The 18,292-nt window shown below is 38.6% G+C and overlaps 1 protein-coding gene across 1 annotated transcript in view; it reads left to right on the top strand.

Annotated features, from left to right (window-relative positions):
- The window catches only part of LOC145685068 (uncharacterized), a 93,579-nt gene that overhangs the window by 48,882 nt on the left and 26,405 nt on the right, over nucleotides 1–18,292 (top strand). The window lies entirely within an intron of this gene.

The following is an 18,292-nucleotide window of genomic DNA, read 5'->3' as shown; positions in this document are numbered from 1 at the left end:
GTTATACTTGTAGAAGACAATAGAGTACTCTTGTAGACAGACTTGTAGAGTAAAATGTCTCAAGAAGTTTTTCCACAACCTGAAGACGAACACATCAAGAGGCTGAATCCGTCCAGTTGTTAGTGCCGAATGGTTTGTATTTTGAGATACTTTTTTGTTCGTAAAATAGGTTGAAAAGCTGATTGTGACCACTCCACGAATCTAATAACAAAATGGACTTTGCATTAGACACTGACAGAAACCCTCTTGAAACCATGATCTCACAAGACCTGATGTTAATTTCATGAATTTGATGCTTTCACAAGGACCTTTTCAGATTAAAAGAGGTTGTTTTGGGCTATAGGGCCAAATGTTCCATTATTTTCATGCAAAATATTTAACAACGGTGATAACACCATTTTCAGAAATTAAAGAATGTATGGTGAAGCTATGAGTTATAGATTTATTGCTTGTGCCACACTTTCTACTGTTTGTGTCCCTGTAAACGCTGTAGTGAGAGGGGAAGAGACTCACTTTAATCAAGCATGCCCTTAAAATGAGTACAGAAAGGGGTTTCAAATTGGTTTGCAACCTCCTCTCAGCAATCTCTGTCAACTATAATTGTTCTTGACTAACTGCAGAAAATTTCAAACCAGAAGACATTTTGTAATTGTAATCACTATATTGGATCCGCCATTTTGAATTTTGTAATTTTGACGTCATAATCTGAATCGGCTTTCGTAAAACCACCCTGGCAGTGTGTTTTCTTCTAAATTAAATGGTTGTTTTCGGGTCTATTCTTAAAGACTATCCCTAATGTTGAAAGGGTGGTTTCCACTCTTAAATCTTCACCATTGCCGAAACAAAAAAATACGTGTCGATTATTTTTTTGATGTTCTACAAGTGTGCAAAGTTTCATTCAAATCGGCGAGTGACACTTTCGTAAGTCTCCTTGTTAGTAAGATGCACAAGGAAAAGTGGAAACCGTGGGCTTTCTCCTGTGATGTCTGGTTTGTCTTGTAGTTGTGTTACTGAGGTGACCGGGAGTTCCTGGTCCACCAGATATTCGTAAATGTCCTTTGAGTCACCATTTATGGGGAGCTTCCGTATGACGACCTTCATTGGACGGGACGATTTAGAACTCCATTGAGTAAGAGTATCCTTGACTAGAACAGAATGCATTTGTCTTTTCGAAGTCGCGTGTTGTTGTGCAGTGCAACTTCACATATCACGTCGCTGTTCTAGTTTTGGGGGTGCAGATAGGGTCTTGACTATCGACTTCACAAAGGCAAACCGGTTGGTGATGTTGTAAATGGATATTGGGGAGATCTTCTTGGCTGACACTGTTGGTGGTGGCGCGGTTGGCGTGGAGACTGCCTCTTCTTCTTCTCTATGAGCATTGGTACTCAGGGGAAAAACATGTAACTGAACTGTACCAGGGCGGAGATAGAACCGTCTGATGGAGGTCGTGCCGTCTTCTTCGGGTATTGAAACCCAAGGAGGGTTCCGGGGCCTGTGTTGTGGAGTCTTCCATCTCCACCACTGAGTCATCAATGTTCTGAGTAAAGAGGTCCACTGGTGAGTTTTCACTGGTTTGGGCCGCTGAGCAGGACGTACCATGGGAATATGGCGGCTTTTTGTGTGGTGGTGTTAATGGATCATATAACTCCGTGTTATGAAGGCTGTCTTCCAGTAGCTCTTGACTGCATTTTTCGAGCATGTTGGCGGTGAGAGGCACGCGCTTGCGGGTGCCAGAGCAGAGCTCAGTGTAGCGTAATCGCTTGATCATCTTGATTTCCTTGGCCTGGGAGGCTTTCCCGCACTTGGTTGGATGGATAGACATTATAGGCACTTATATTTTTGTAACTAGCTCTAAAAAGGAGCGCTTGGAGGCTGGTCAGGTAGCTCTAAAACGGACCTGGGCAGCACGGTGTTGATATTCTCTTTTTAATGTGTCAGTTAGAGTTGTGTAGAACACAGGTCAGGAGCGTATTAGACTTGCTCGGACGGGCCGACTTTTTTAAGCCTTAAATAAAGGGTGGTAAGAAACTATTTGAACAAACTTCTGGAGCTGATTCCGAAACAAGCAAAAAAGTCCCTTGGAACTTTGGTCAGTGAGGGATAGTTTCGGCGATAAGGTGCCGAAAGCGTGGGAAAAATGAACTTCAGGGGACTGTAATTCAAAAACAAAGCAACGTAGAAAGAGAGTTTAGAACATGACACTCGAAGTCATACCTGCTCGATTGAAAACTGCATTCTACAAACCTTCGCAAGATGTATGTGAGGGATTCTCCAAAGGTACGTAGAGATTACTTGCCAGGTTACAGGGGATCCCTACGTTCCTTTGGGAAATCCCTCACACGCATCTTGCGGAGGTTTGAAACATACATTTTTCTATCGAGCAGCTATAACTTCGAGTGTCACGTTTTAAACAACACCCTCCATATATCGTTGTTTTAGAATTACTGCTCTTTGAAGTTCATTTTCCCACGCTTTCGACACCTTATATTGCCGAAATTGTCCCTCACCGACCAAAGTTCCAAATGACTTTTTTTTGTTGCTTGTTTTGGTTTCAGCAATCAGCTCCCGAAGTTTGTTCAAATAGTTTCTTACCACACTGCATAGTCTACATAGTCAATGACTTTCTATGGGACCACTGTTTTTAAAGTTCATACATTCATTTTATTTTGTGGTACTGTTCCGGGTGCTCGTGTGGATTCTGCTTTTATATGATTGTTGGCGAGGGTGAACCCAGTTAGCGAATCAGAGGACAGAACGGAAGCCGTTCCAGCCAATCACGGGCGGGTGCTCTCTTACGGCCTGCGCTCTGCCACTACTGCATTCAGAGCGTCAGGAGGCCACACCTTGGGCTTGTTCTTTGACATCGCTAAAGCGTTCGACAGGGTAGTGCACCAGGTCATGCAGATGGGTTTACCTGGTGAAGATCATACAGGGCTTTCTAACCAGACGCTCATTCAGAGTCGCCCACGCAGAAGAACTTACCGATCCACGCCCTATAGCAGCTGGAGTAACCCAGGGCTCGTGTTTGTCACGTCTGCTGTACACGATGTACACAGTAGATATGCCAACAACGCTGCTAGCGACATTTGCGGATGACACTACGGTTTTCGCCAGTCACCGCAATCATCGATACGCAGAAGCCGCCTTAAACCGGAACATCCATCTAGTGGAGCGTTGGACAAGGCAATGGAAGATCAAAATCAATGCAACAAAAACAGCCCTGGAGGACTTCTCCCAAAAATGCAAAAACGGGCCTATGACTTCAGTCTGCACGTAACTCAACTTCAACCAACAAACCAAGCAAAATATCTAAGAATAATCCTAGATAAGAAGCTCATCTTCGTAGAACACATAAAGCAGACAGCAACCAAAGCAACAAGAACCTTCTATGCCCTGCTACCGCTTCTGCTCAGCCCAAAATTCGCCCATGAAACAAGGCGCCAAGTCTACACGCAATGCATCAGACGCAATGTTTTATGCCCACCTTGCGTGGCAGTATGCAGCCCTTGCACACCTTCGACTACTGCAAACTGTGCAGAATCGCGTAGCTCGAGCAATCACCGGTCACACCTTGGACAAGAGGATTGATCAACCACATGAAGATCTGGACCTACCGTTATTAGCAGAAGTACGACAACAACTCTGGGCCACCGTCCAAAACCACAACAACGACGCCATCAACACCATCGCAACGGCTGAAAAACCCCGGAGAGAATACCGCATGCCAAGACCGCAATAAACGTATCAACAACAGAAGCAGAGGAAACAAGAGGCTTGCGACAGTAGCAGCCCTGAAAATCAGACACGACTACTAATAAACAGCCAACAAAACTCACATGGAAGGTATAGGCTCAGGCCCGACACTTCGACAAAGAAAAACTCAGCCATGTACAGATACTCGATACTAGATAGCGTGGGTGAGTGGAGTGCTTTGTTTCTGGTAGCATGCACCATGCACATTTGCACATACTATTCTACAAAATAGCACTCCACAACACTTTCACTGCAACTCAACACCATCAAACTTTCACAGTTTATGGTTAGAACGTTTATCGATAATGTCCAATTGTTTTTATAGAGGTAATGTTTATTTTTCTACCAAAAATTACATAAAATTCGGGAGCGGTAAACTCAACACTGTCTTGTTTTCTTTTACATCCGGGTATGATAACTTCTTGGTCTCGTCATTCGCTTTTATAGCCGTCCGTTTAGAGGGAGAACTTATGGAGGGGTAGCCTGATAGCTTTCCGTGTCCTTTTCATTTCTTCCTGACAAGTGCAGTTTCCTTCTGTCGTCTGCGACTCTTTATTTATAATCGTTAAAAAAGCACAAAAAACACATATTTGTAGTGAAAACATGTGGCTTATAGTAGATGAGTACATATGGATTCTTACAATATAATCATTTCTGACTTTGTGTCCATAAGATGTCCAATATGAGTATGCACTTATGTTGAAGGTGTGAAATTCCATATATATCGTAAGTTTTTAAACATAAAATAAGGGATTAGGTGTTTCAATGTTTTCGAAAATCCCACTCCTAAAAGGTGGAAATGGATCGACTTCTATAATATTCAAATTTACGATCCTTTAATCAGAAAATGCCCAATAAATGTGAAAATTTGCTTAAGATAAAGGTTTGAAATTTAGTAGCGGAAAAGTACCAAAAGCGACATAGATCCGTAAACCTACATACTACCGCTTTTTGGGCTGGAACACGCTGCACTCTGACGGAGACATTCAGTAGGTTTTACTCTCACTATTAGGTGGAGCAAGTGCAGTTTAAAGGAGTTGTGAGAGTGGATTAGTGTGTGAGGAGCATTGTTATGTTTTTCGTTGGGCTTAAATTTCTGTTGATAATTCATCATAATCAGAAATCGAGAATAATTTAGAGGTAGAAGATTTACTCATTACGTACTTTTATTCTTTAAGTTATTAAGTTTGCAAATCACCGTGGTTATTGTGCCAACTGATATTCTTTGGTAGAGAAACATGTACAAACATGTAAGGAGTAGGATGTTCTAAAACCGACATACCCTTTCATTTACAAGTCTGCAAACCTGTCAATCAGAGACCGTAATGCTACTCAAGCGGCAGTGATAACCTCGTCACCGTATATAAAAAACTATTACCTACGATGGAAAGGAAGGTGCATAGAGAAACTAAACGGGACGCAGATAGACAAGAAGACTCCAAAGGAAATGCAAGTAAGGTTAAGTCCCAATCTACGTCCAGGTCAAGGAGAACGCTAAGGTATGAACAAGCGGACAACGACTCAACAACAGATGAAGGTTTAGTGTTCATGTACCAGAGAGTAATAATGCATTCTGTATTTTTATTTTATTTATTTATTTATTTTTTTTTTTTTGCAAAAGACTCTTTTCGGAAAACACCAGTGGAGGAGAATGGGTTCAGTGTGTATCCTGTGAGGTCTGGGCACACACAGAATGTGGCGGTGTGGAAGGGAACCTCGACATCTGCGATTGTTGTCATTGATTTAGACTGAATGTGTAATTCCGTAGCGATATTTCCTCTTAACGTTCACTTAAATTACAAAATATCCATAAATGTGTAGACTATTTAGAACAGTGAATTGTGCCTAATATCACTATAAGACTTTCTATCAGCACTTATTTCCACATTTAGAAAGTAAAGTATGGTGCAGATCTAATAGTATCTTACAAGTAAACCTACTGTTGTGAATAACAGAATTTATACAAGGATATCAAAATACAAATTTAAAAAGATATCTTCTTTTCATTTTGCAATTTTCTGAAGGTATGTCCGTTTTGGGGCCTGGTTTCAAAAAAAAAAAAAAAAAATGTTTTCCTAGACAATTAAACAAATCGTCATAATCGTGGCAATAAATTGCAATTTTTAAAACTTGTTACATAGTTTTATTGAGTAGTGTTGCTGGTTTAAAGAAATATATTTACTTCATAATCCTGGTCGTTCAGTTCAGCTTTATGAGCCAAAAACGAAATGGTATGTCGGTTTTGGCGATTTTCCTCTACATAAATTCTTTATTTAAAATGAGCAAACACGAGTTGTAGAAGTTTTAAAAAATCCATTTCTAAACGGGAAAAGGAGTTCATTATTTTTATAATATTCGAATTTTCGGTTTCATATTCATCAAATTTTACTCTTCTAGTGTCAGGACATGGCGTTTCTGTTACAGGAACTGCTTCTGTATTCTATTACTTTGTTGTAAGTCCAAACTTCTTCAATAGTGCAACATCAAGGTATTTTATTTCATAAGCAGACATATTGTTACTTTTTTAATACATAAATATCTTTAAAATTTCCTTTATATCTGTACCCCGGAAGATATTTCTGGTATAGATTTTATATAAGAGGGCAATATTCTAATTTTGATCTTACAATCGCAAGCTTAGGAATGGCGAAAGATATCTTTGGAAGAAGTTAAAAAGTCTTATTTTCTCGATTCTTGAACAAGAAGTTACGAAAATCACTCATAAAATGTTTCATGTGAAGTATTGTACTGTATGTGGCAGAAACATGGATTTTTACGTAAAGATGATTAAAACTGGAAGGCGGACTGGTGGAAGCTTTCTAAATGTGGACGTGGAGAAGAATTAAAAATAGCCGGATAGAAAAGAAAAAGAATAAGAAAGTGTCAGGAATAGTAGAGAAGAAAAGAAAAATTTTAGATGTATAGTGGACTCTCTTTTAACCTTCCATCTTTCAAGAGATAAATCGTTTTCGTTATCAATTGCATTTGGCGCTCTACAACAATATACCGGACGACAATAATCAAACGATAGTAGTCGACATGATGTTCACTAAATAGTGACGTGACTGCACGTTTAAGAAATCAATTGAACAAGTCATACAAATGAAAGTCACATACTTCTTAATTTCTATATTTTTAAGCTGAAATGTGTCTTTCTTCGTTTAGTAAATGTGTTTATGAGATGCAGTAATTACTTCATTTTGTATTCTAGGATCAATCGTGTCTTTTCTTTTATGTTATATAAGTGTTTCTATTTTCACTGCAAGCTTCTCACTTTAGATAGTGCAGATTTACAACGAAGGAGAGGGGTGCACGTGCACCGATGCACCCCTCTAAATCCGGCTGCACATATACCAAAAGTGATTTTGTGAGTTGTGCGATAGTCTAGTGCAGTGGTATTCAACGCGTACCCCTACACACAATTCACCATCCAATTATGTATACCCATGTCCAAAATTATTGTCGCATGTCTATAAATGTGTTGTAGGAATATATTTTGATAACGAATTCGCCCAGTATTTGTTATAACGTTAGTATGTGTGTAATCGGCAAAGACGTGTATGTGGAAAAATTCATGCCAAAAGAGCAGTAAATAAGAAGAACAAAACGAAAATATTTTTTTCTGGTCCATTTAGCAACATTTTGTTTTACTCATTCTAATTTTCGTATTTATAATTCTATTCCTATGAAACTTACCACAAATATACATTTCCCGATTATACACATAGTACCAGTTTTAAAAGTACCCTGCAGAATCATTATCAAATTATATTCTTACAAGAAGACAGTTATAGATATGCGACAATCATTTTGGACACGAGTGTACATCCTGAAGCTCTTTAAAAGAAATTTAAATCGAAATTATCTTATTAAAGTTAATACACATGTTCAGTTGATTAAAAAGGGGGCAAATAGGGACCCAAATAAAGGACAATGAATGTGCCAATCAAAGAACTATTTACAGGGGGATAAAGTGCACATCCGAAAAAATTAACATGGGAAATTTCAAAACATATGGGAGAAGAATTTTTCCTTCATTCTCCCTGATAATTCGTACACTGAGGACAATGTTAAAAATGCAAACACTAAAAATAACTTTACAACTAACATAATGAAATGACTGAGCTTGTTTCCGGGACACCAACTCTTCTATTCTTAGTCGAATCTTGGAGAGTCCGAGAATCAAATGTGATTCTGGATTCAAGCAATTTCTGTGCTTCGTTTCTATTGATGTTAATGAAGAGAAACTCTGTTCACACAAATATGTTGATGGAAATGGAAGAAATTGTGAAATAGCACTGTCACTAATTTCGAGCGTAAATACAAAAGTCACAAATTGAAAAGTTAGCAAATTTCTTTTGCAGTGAACTGTCAACAGACATTTCCAGCAGATCCCCAGAAGCAGCATTACGCACCCCCAGAAACATCTTCGCATACCCCCATGGGTACGCGTACCCCCGGTTGAATAGCACTGGTCTAGTGCACTTTATTTAATTCACAGTATTTCGTTCAACTGATTGTTACTTGAGTGTTCAACTGAGTGTTAACTTTTGGTAAGTTAAATTTATCGAATCATAAATACTGTAAACCTTTCTAAAATCATTATGAAGATTCAATAAAGTTTAGGGGCTATGAAATTATTTTAACCGACTTTTTCGTTATCCGACCAAAGCCTAGTCCCGCAGTGATCGGTTAACAGGAAGTCTTATGTAGCCCTAATTGAAAAGAGAAAGAGAAATTGGTTAAAACATTGGCTAAAACATTGTATCATGAGTGACGTGTTAGAGGGTATGTTAGCAGGTAAAAGAGAGAGAGTGCGAAATAAACTACAGTTGATGGACGGTATTAAAACTGGAAAACCGTGCATGAAGAGGAAGAGATTGTCTCAAGACATGGTACATGGAAGCTTCCCCATTGCGGCAAGTGACCAATGATGATAATGATGATAGCGTTCAATAATGGAAGATTATTTATGGAAATACTTTGAATTTCTAATTAAAAGTCCCAGTTGTAATCCATTACATACATTAATTAGTCCCTATACTCTGTGCTGAACTCCCTCTACCACTAGATTCATGTGACTTAGAAACGCTCTTAGCAAAGCATATGAAAAAACTACACATTGATTTTTCTCTTGTTTTCCATTGTTGGGTATTATGTTGTGTTGTGTCTGTAGCTAGATGTCTTGCAATGTAATATGAACCAGCATTTCCATGCAGACCTGAATCCACGGGGAGGCATGGGGGACCGGGCCCCCTAAATTTTTACTGTCCTTCCTAAAATTTTCACGGTAGGCTTGCAAATGAACTATAATATGGTTGGATCGCCCCCCGTAACATCTACCGGGCCCCCATACATTTTTCGGCTGGCTACGGGCCTGATTGTATGGATGGACTTGTACTACAGAATGACCACGCAGACAGGCCCGTATCCAGGGAGGGTCTAGGGGGCGCCGGGTCCCCCCTAAATTTTTGCTGCCCCCCCCTATAATTTTCACGGTATACTCGCAAATGAACTATAATATGATGATGAAGTATAATATGATTGGATCGGGCCCTCTAACTTCAGCCGGGCCCCTCCTACATTTTTGGTCTGGCTACCGGCCTCCACGCAGATCATTCGATTTTAAACCATAAGATTTTTCGCTTTGGAGTAGCATGAAAATTGAAGTATTTTTTCAAGTACAGTAGGATCTGGAATCGCTGATCGAACTACCGTTCGTGCGAGTTTGAACACAAATCGAAAGTTAGACCCATGATTCATCATTTTGATTGTTAAATGATGTAAATTGTGTGCCGTGAACATGGTTTCCATTTTAACAAACTCTGTAAAGAAATGTGCAATAAAAAGTAAAGAATTATTGGTTTACATTTCGTATTTTTGTGAAGAAGACTTTTACCCATCTTACATGTAGAGCCCTGTATTCAGTGAAATATGTGAAAATATGTTGGGTGAAAGATTTTACTGAGTTTTGGTAGTAATCATGGGACATTGCTGTGGGAGATTACCAAAAGTGCGAGGAATATTCGTAAGGTATCCTGCTCCTGTATGTTCTCCTTTGATGTGCCACTGCATATACAGGGTGTTTCAAAACAACACCGGTAGGGGTAGATGGTGAGTACTTAAAATTATATACCCGTAGCCAAACTCCCTCTATAAAAATGTTGCGTAAGTATTTTATAGGATTGTGAAACATGTATTTTTGGATAGCGCACATATTAGTTCCTAAGTGAAGTCTTGACACGACTACGATAGGTCCCATAGATTTGGAGCTATGGACCTTTAAAGTTAATTTTTCTCATGTTTTCGGCAGCCTATAACTCCGAAAGGAAGCATTTGTGCGCCCAGGTTGGTCTATATTTTTTGTTGTATCTTAGCAATCACCCCCCAAACGTTGTCAGTGTTGTTTTGAAACACCCTGTATATCTTTGTTATATCTATGGTTGCCAACTCTGTAAAATAAAATAACCGGCACCCCCTCAAAATTCCCTACGATATAGGTCTAACTGTGAAGTATCTCTGTTCGGACCCATCCATGGGAAGGAAATGTACTATCGTGAACAAAAGTGCATTAACGCTTGTATTCTGTATATCCTTAGTATATTCATTAATAAGCTTAATAGATACATTGAGCTATAAATAAGAAACTGATATCGGAATTGATCATTTTATTGTATTTACCAATAACTGCCACTTCTTTAAAAATTATCGAAACAGATGAACAAAAGTATATTAATCTTTACGTAACAATTTTGGGTTTGAAAAATGAAATTTATTCTTTAAACTTATACTTTAACTACAGGAAATTGCTTTAAGAAGTCCTTTTTCATTCTGAATAAATGTATAAAGGTCCTTACAAGTAAATTTCAAATTTTCCCTGATACAGCCCCTGTCGTCTCTTTAAAATTTTCTAAACAGAAGAGCAAAATATATTAATCGTTGATATTTGGTGAAAGTTTTGGATTTCCATAATAAAAGTTAATTTTTAAATCTGTATTTCTAACTAGATGAAATTACCTCAAACTCGATACAAATTTGAAAAGAAACGGTCATAAAGGGGCTGGTAAAAAGTTTGTAACGGTTACCGGCTTTAATCAAAATAGCAGCAGTATATGAGGCCAGACCGGTGAAAAACCGGCCATTAGGCAACCCTAGTTTAATCCACTGTTGCCTTGTATGGAGACCAGTTACACTTCGAACTATAAGTTAGTTATCTAATACATTTCCCCTCGATCTAGTGCTAAGCACGTGTCCCTTTGAGACACGTGATCCCGAGTTCGATTTCCGGTGGCAGATCATTAAAATTTGAAAGTATTTTTTACGAGGTTCGAATTCCACTCTATAATGTAGGTCCAAGTTTCATATATCCTAGGTGCTGATAAGAAAATGCCGAACTTCAACAGGCAAACACACAAACAGTTTACCAAGCTACGAGTTATCGCATCATAAACTACTGAAGCTTATCTCAAGACACGAATATACAAATATACAAATCGACAAATATACTTGAAATATCAGTAAACATTAATAGAAAAAGAGTGTTCATTGCAGTTAAATAAGAAAGGTCACCAATGTTAGGAGAAGTTGAAATGACATCTTAAAAGAAATCTACTGTAAAAAATAAAATAAAAATAAATAAAAATGACTAGCAGCAATTAGTTCCAACAAAATAATTAAGTTAATATATCTTAGCGTCAAAGACCTCTTTCAATGATGTGTTACTATCTTTCTTGCCTTCTTTATTTGTTAGTATTTCAAAAGAGGAAAAAAAAATATAATTTGATATACAGCAGTTTAGTTTGTGCTTATACATGTAAATGTAAGCAGTTTGTAAAATGTCTGCACGAACCAAACAGTATTTAGTGCTACTTCTGCTGTTTATTGTTGCTACCAAGACACAAGACATTGCATTGAGCTCCAGTTCTTTGGTACTACTTCAAGTGGTAAGTATGACTTATATTATAATATGAAATTAATTGATTAATTTGTATTGTACTTTCAACAACAGCGAGGCTAAATACGAGGGTGGTTCAGAAAGTAATGCCACCAAGGTGATACCTTTATTTGTGTTTGACAGATAGCACCGATACAGGTATCAGTGGCAAGCTTGCAATGTCAGCTACAAATGGTGGCATCATTTTTCAACATAGTCGGCATTGCGGACAAAACACACTTGCGCCAACGCGAAACAAGGTTTTTCATACCGTCGGCGAAGAATTGTGGTGGCTCCTGGCGATACCATTGCCGAACTGCTGATTCCACTTCCGCGTCACAAATGTAGCGTTGGACGTTAAGGTAATCCTTAAGTATGGGGAAGAGCCAAAAGTCGCAAGTGTAAGACCCGGACTATAGATAGGATAAGGCGGAATGTCAAAAACAGTGCCAGCCGATGGGACAACTTCGAATTTTTTGGCGGAGGAGAGGACGTGTGGTGGTACTGCATTGACTAACGCTGCGTTTCCGGGTTGTAATGGTGTATCCACGACTTATCGCCGGCGATGAATGTTCGTGGGCGCACGACCTTCCTCAGTCACAAAATCAATGACAACCTGCTGATTCAACTGGACATCATTACTGGATACCATGAATTGCTACATTACTCTGGAACGAGAAGAGACAGGAAGATGAAACAAGTGACATTCTATAGCTTAAATATCAGTGCATTTAATGATAAACAGTTCAGAATGTTGGCAATACTATTGGTCAGATAGTGGGCTTGCAGGCATTACTTTCTGAATCACCCAAGTAGGATGAGACCTACAGTGTAAAGCGTGATTTGAGCAACTTTAGTGCATTCAGTGCTTTCCCACCGACAGTTGAATCCAAGACATAGTGTACAAATATCAAGGGAAAGGTAGTGGAATAGAAATACTTAGAAAAAATTTAAAGATGTCTGCATTAAATATAACAATGATGATGATAGAGGGTAAAAAGTGGAAGAAAACCCCAAAAAAATTATACATATTATTTCTGTTTTCGAAGAAAACCCTCATCAAACGAATGATAATTGCAAACGTAGCTCTTCAGGTAGAAGGAACGTTAGAATTCTGTAATGTAAACACTCTTCTTGTCCATAAAAGTGAAACTCATCATCTATTTCAAAAAAAGGTATGTATTGTCTTATACAATAATTACATTGATAACAATGCTTGCTGGAAATAGCAACCTTATCTGCAAAGATTTTTCATCCCTGTAAACGCCCGGATAATGTGAAGAGACTACTCGCCCCAGGTTTTGTCAGACGGCCAAACGCACGGATAATGTGAAGCAGCTCTGAGTGTATTGAATTAAGACTTGATCCACTTACGAGAGTCATAAAATGCACCTTTCTCAGCAAAACAGCTAAATTATCTTTTTAGTTCACTCCACACGAATATGGTTAACATTGTTGCTAGAGGCGCAGGAGGCCTTGGTTCGATTCCCGCGACAGTACATGTGATTCAGATTGCACGCTAAACTCTATGTCTATACTTTCACGAGGGAACGGTGTTTAAAAGGACTTAAGTTTAAGAATTAAAGTTAATTAATCGATAACAGGAGACTCGATCATGAACAGAAATACTGCGCAGCCTCCTAGATTAGGGGGAGGGTTGAATTATTATTGCTGTTTCAATTGTGTGTTGCGCGATGCCATTTTTATAGGGTGCCCGAATACTAGGAGGTATTTGCTACCACTGGTCTCTTGTGTTGAATTATTGATATTTTATTTAAGAAAAGAAGCAATGAACGAAGCTCAGGTGGGCAGGTAATGTAGCCAGAATGGAAGAAAATAGGAACGCTTTCAAAGTTTTGACTAGAAATCCAATCGGAAAAAGACCATTAGGAAGACCTAGGCGCAGATGGGAGGATAATATTAGGATGAACCTTGCAGAAAAGGAATACAAAGTAGAAATTGGATTCAGTTGACTAAAGACAGAAATCAACGGAGAACTTTTGTGAACGTGGCATTGAACCTCTGGGTTCCACAGACCATACAGTTAGTTATACTTCAAGGAGCATATACAAATGTTGTAAAGCGCGTATAAAAATACATATTACAAAATACATATGATGCTACTTCACATTGTACCTCGCTATATTAACGTGCACTGGATCTCATAAGTTTATAACAACATAAACAAGTTGTTCGCACTCCCCATCATAGGCGTCTCTGGCGGGGGGACAAGGGGGTCGCGTCCCCCCAATATTTTGAAGTACAAAATATTCAATAGTTCATTCTAATTTAATTTATTTACTAATGACAGAATAACAAATAAATAAATAAATAATAATTATATATTTATTTGGAATATATTATTCAGGCTGTGGAACGATTATATCAGAGTTCTTGATATACCTTAGGGGATCCGTGAAGGTAAGCAGAAAGGTAACAAGTGGAATCGAAAATAATAAATAGGTTGGGCTAGGTAGCACCATTTTAACCACTTTCTTCGATGTCCCCCCCCAAATTTTACATGCCAGAGACGCCAGTGCTCCCCATGGATTTAATAGCTCTCGCTAAAACTAGACTCCCTACATAAAACCATACAACCATTTCGACATAGATATAATATTCCACAATGATAGTCTCATATTCGTCCGTAAACACAACAAATTGAAATCAAATTTTGTGTTAAACGCTGCAAAACCACGACTGAAACAGAAAGATAAAAGAACGCATATGGACACGATTTATCACCAGCCTACGCCAGTTTTCTCGTGCATCAGTTTTGAGCCTAATAAAGGGCCCGCCACAGTCCTTAAACACCTTCGTATTCGCCTACTTTGGTCCCAGTGAACTTCATGCTCTTCCCTAATCTCAAATCTACCTCAACGTCAAGCGTTTTGACGATTTTGCTTCGTTTCAAACGAATGTGAAGACGGCGCTGAACAGCATTTCAGCGGTCAATTTATCCGTGCATTCCGGAGCCTCTACGTCCGGGCTCGCGGGTGTGTGGTGCGAGAGGGATATATGTAGGAAACTAACGTAATAATATTTTTTTCCTGACATCATTAAGTATACTATATCAACTTATTAAACGCACCGTGTATCTAATGCACATCTCATATATAAAACTATTAGTGTAATTCTGCAGTTATTAATTGTGTATTGTGTATTAACAATGGCCTAGCTAGATAAACAAACAGAGAGACAAAACGTATGTGGCATACGTAAAAATGTACGTAGGTTACATGCGTAAATCCTGTATTTTTTAACTTATCGTACGGCCTAACATTGTGCAGCAAACGTATAACTCAAAATGCATTTTAAGGTACTTTTTGTATAAGTAATTCCATCTATACTTTCTTTCTGTATAAAAGAAAGAACTGTGTATAGGCGGTAACGATCTCACATACAGATGGACGTATATAACATACGTACACATATGTAATCCTAATATATACGGAAGATTGTTGGATGCCGACATCCTGCAGTGGTACGATGTAACATCTCAGCGGGAAAAAGGCAGTATGAATGTAGCATATGGATAACGTATGCTCCATACAAATTTCCTTAGTGAACTTATGGATTCCGTATATTTATACAATATACCGCTGTAACGGATAACGCCTTTTTCTCAATGTATTATAGTTGGATCCTAGGTGGGAGATTGAGGGTATGAAGGCTCATAAATAGTGTTGTCTACGAGACGAAAACTGAGACGAGAATCACTTTATCAAATTCGAGACGAGATGAGAAACATAATAATTTCTGTTTCGTTTTTCGAGAGGAGAATTGAGCCGACACAAGGAATTTCTTGAGCCTTGTGGGCAACACTAGTTTACCCAAGTCTTAGGTCTCAAACACTGTTTTCGTGTTACATGATTTCTAGTATTAAATTTGAAAATTTGATCAAGTGATTGTACGAACACAATGAAGAGTATTTGTCAATGTCTAGTCTAAATATGCGCAATTCACTACACAATACACCAGATTTTAAAAAATGTAGATTAAATGTTGTTACATCACATCCTTCGTGATGTGGTAGAACTCTAATAATTTCTAGAAGAAATTAAGAAAAAGATTTCTTAATTTCTTAATTTTTTTAATATCAAGACGAAACGACAAGACAAAAAAGAAAGAATTCTTCGAGAATTAAGATATTTCTGTAAAAATATGGTATTCATCTCGTCACGTGGGCAACGGTAGTCATAAATCAAATGGGTCAAATTTTGAACATGTATCAGTGAGTTCTGAGTCAACTATAAGCTGCACATTACGAATATCTACCATGTGAACCACTTGTTTGCGTCAATCACTATAAAATATCGCTTATACCGGGTGAGTCAAAATGATATTTCCAATTTCGTTAATTTATTATTCGAACAATAATGAGCTTTCCTTGCAAGAAAAAAACTCTGGAATATAATCTTTAAAAGATTCTTTTCTCTTTCTATTGTACAGGTATAGACGTCCAGCAGAAGGCAGTTTAGTTAAAAGTCAGGAATATGGCTTCTACATGCTAGCAAAAAGCGTTCTGTGTGCTTGGAATAGCCAGCAAGATCCCTAGATTTCACCCCGTGCGATTTCTTGCTCTGGGCTTTCATCAAAGATCGCGTATTTGTGCTGCCACTTGCTACAACTGTGGCTGAATTGCGTGAGCGCATCACTGCAGCTGTGGCTGATGTCGACCTTGACATGTCAGGAAGATTTTCGCAGGAACTTGATTATAGACTAGTTGAGTGTTCTGTAACTCGTTTAAAGCATATTGAACATTTATAATATTTGGTCTAGGAATTAATTCGTGCGGGTGGACAAGACATGGCGCAACGAACGGAGCGTCCCACAGTTCCGTGTATCCACACATGTGTTGCAAACCCCTGTCATCGCGTATCGTTCGTAGTATAGGGCAGTGGATTAAAGCGTCAACAACACCAGTTTGTAGTTAAGTGAACATTACGCAAATTGTGCCTGATAAAGTGTTTTTGCGGGGTGTCCTGCTGCATTACTTTAACATGCAGAAAAGTGCGACTGAAAGTCATCGTATTTTAGTGGAAGTGTATAATGACCATGCTCTAGCTGAGCGAACGTGTCAGAAGTGGTTTGCACGGTTTAGAAGTGGTGATTTCGGCTTGGCAGACCAAGAGCGAGCTGGACAGCCAAAAAAATTTCAAGACGAAGAATTGACAGCATTGCTCGAGCAGGATTCGTGTCAAACGCAGGAACAACTTGCAGCAGCATTAGGCGTTGATCAAACAACAGTCTCCAAACGCTTGAAAGCCATGGGAATGATTCAAAAGATGTCACATTGGGTTCCACATGAATTGAAAGACAGAGACGTTGAAAGACGAAAAACCATTTGCGAATTGCTGCTTCAACGACAGAGCAGAAAGGGGTTTCTGCATCGAATTATTACGGGTGATGAGAAGTGGATCCATTACGAGAACCTTAAACGAAAAAAGCCTGGGTGAAACCAGGTGAACCAGGTCCATCACAACCAAAACGAGATATTCACTGTGCAAAGGTTATGCTGTGCATATGGTGGGATATGAAAGGTGTGGTGTACTATGAGCTGCTGCAACCGGGTGAAACTATGAATGGAGAACGTTATCGACGACAATTAATGCGTTTGAAGCAAGCTCTGGCCAGAACACGACCAGAATAAGAGAACAGACATGATAAACTTATTGTTCAACATGATAACGCTCGCCCACATGTCGCAAAACCGGTCAAAACCTATTTAGAAAATGTCGGATGGGAAGTTTTACCCCACCCGCCGTATTCACCAGACGTTGCTCCTTCGGACTACTACTTGTTCGATTGCATGAACAACGATTTGATTGGACAGCGGTTTACTTCTTCAGAAGATATCGAAACATGGGTCTCTGACTGGATCGCTTCCAAGGATGAGGACTTCTTTCGCCACGGAATCCGTACATTGCCTGACAGATGGGCGAAAGTGGTGGCTAGCGATGGACAATATTTTTCTTAAGGTATTTATGTATTTTGTGTTTGTACTACAGCTTCAATGTGTGCGTACCAACCGCACGAATTAATTCCTAGACCAAATATTTAGAAAAAAAAACTTTTTGAGTTGATCAATCACTGTGTGTAATCTCTGTTTACATACATGTTATTAAAATAATAATAATAATAATAATAATAATAATAATAATAATAATAATAATAATAATAATAATAATAATAATTGAAATCAGGAAAATCATTTTCACTCATCCTGTATGAGTAATTTTTTACTACAAAAAACAAAAGAAAAGAAATGAAAAGAAAAAAGATAAAATAAACAAATGTCTACAAACGAATATCGGCAGGTCTACCAGTTATGGTAAATGTTATCGTTTCAAAATGATGGATAGTTCTGTCCACAGAGAAAGAGAGAAAACTGGAACAGGAACCCCAAATTTCGTTCTGACGGATATATCACTTGTCTATATAATAAGATCAAGTAATTTGATCAATAGGTCAATAATGTATATACGAGGTGTGTTCAAAAAGAAACCGAATTTTTGAAATAGCGCGCCAACTGGCAGCGGAAGTGCGCTACGGCTACTAACCGCACCTAGCGGCAAGTCTAGACTACAAATTACCATTTGCTAC

The sequence above is a fragment of the Thermobia domestica genome, chromosome 5 (assembly GCF_964235325.1).
Source record: "Thermobia domestica chromosome 5, izTheDome1.hap1.1, whole genome shotgun sequence".
Taxonomy (NCBI): Eukaryota; Metazoa; Arthropoda; class Insecta; order Zygentoma; family Lepismatidae; genus Thermobia; species Thermobia domestica.
This window is presented reverse-complemented; position numbering and strand designations above follow the sequence as displayed.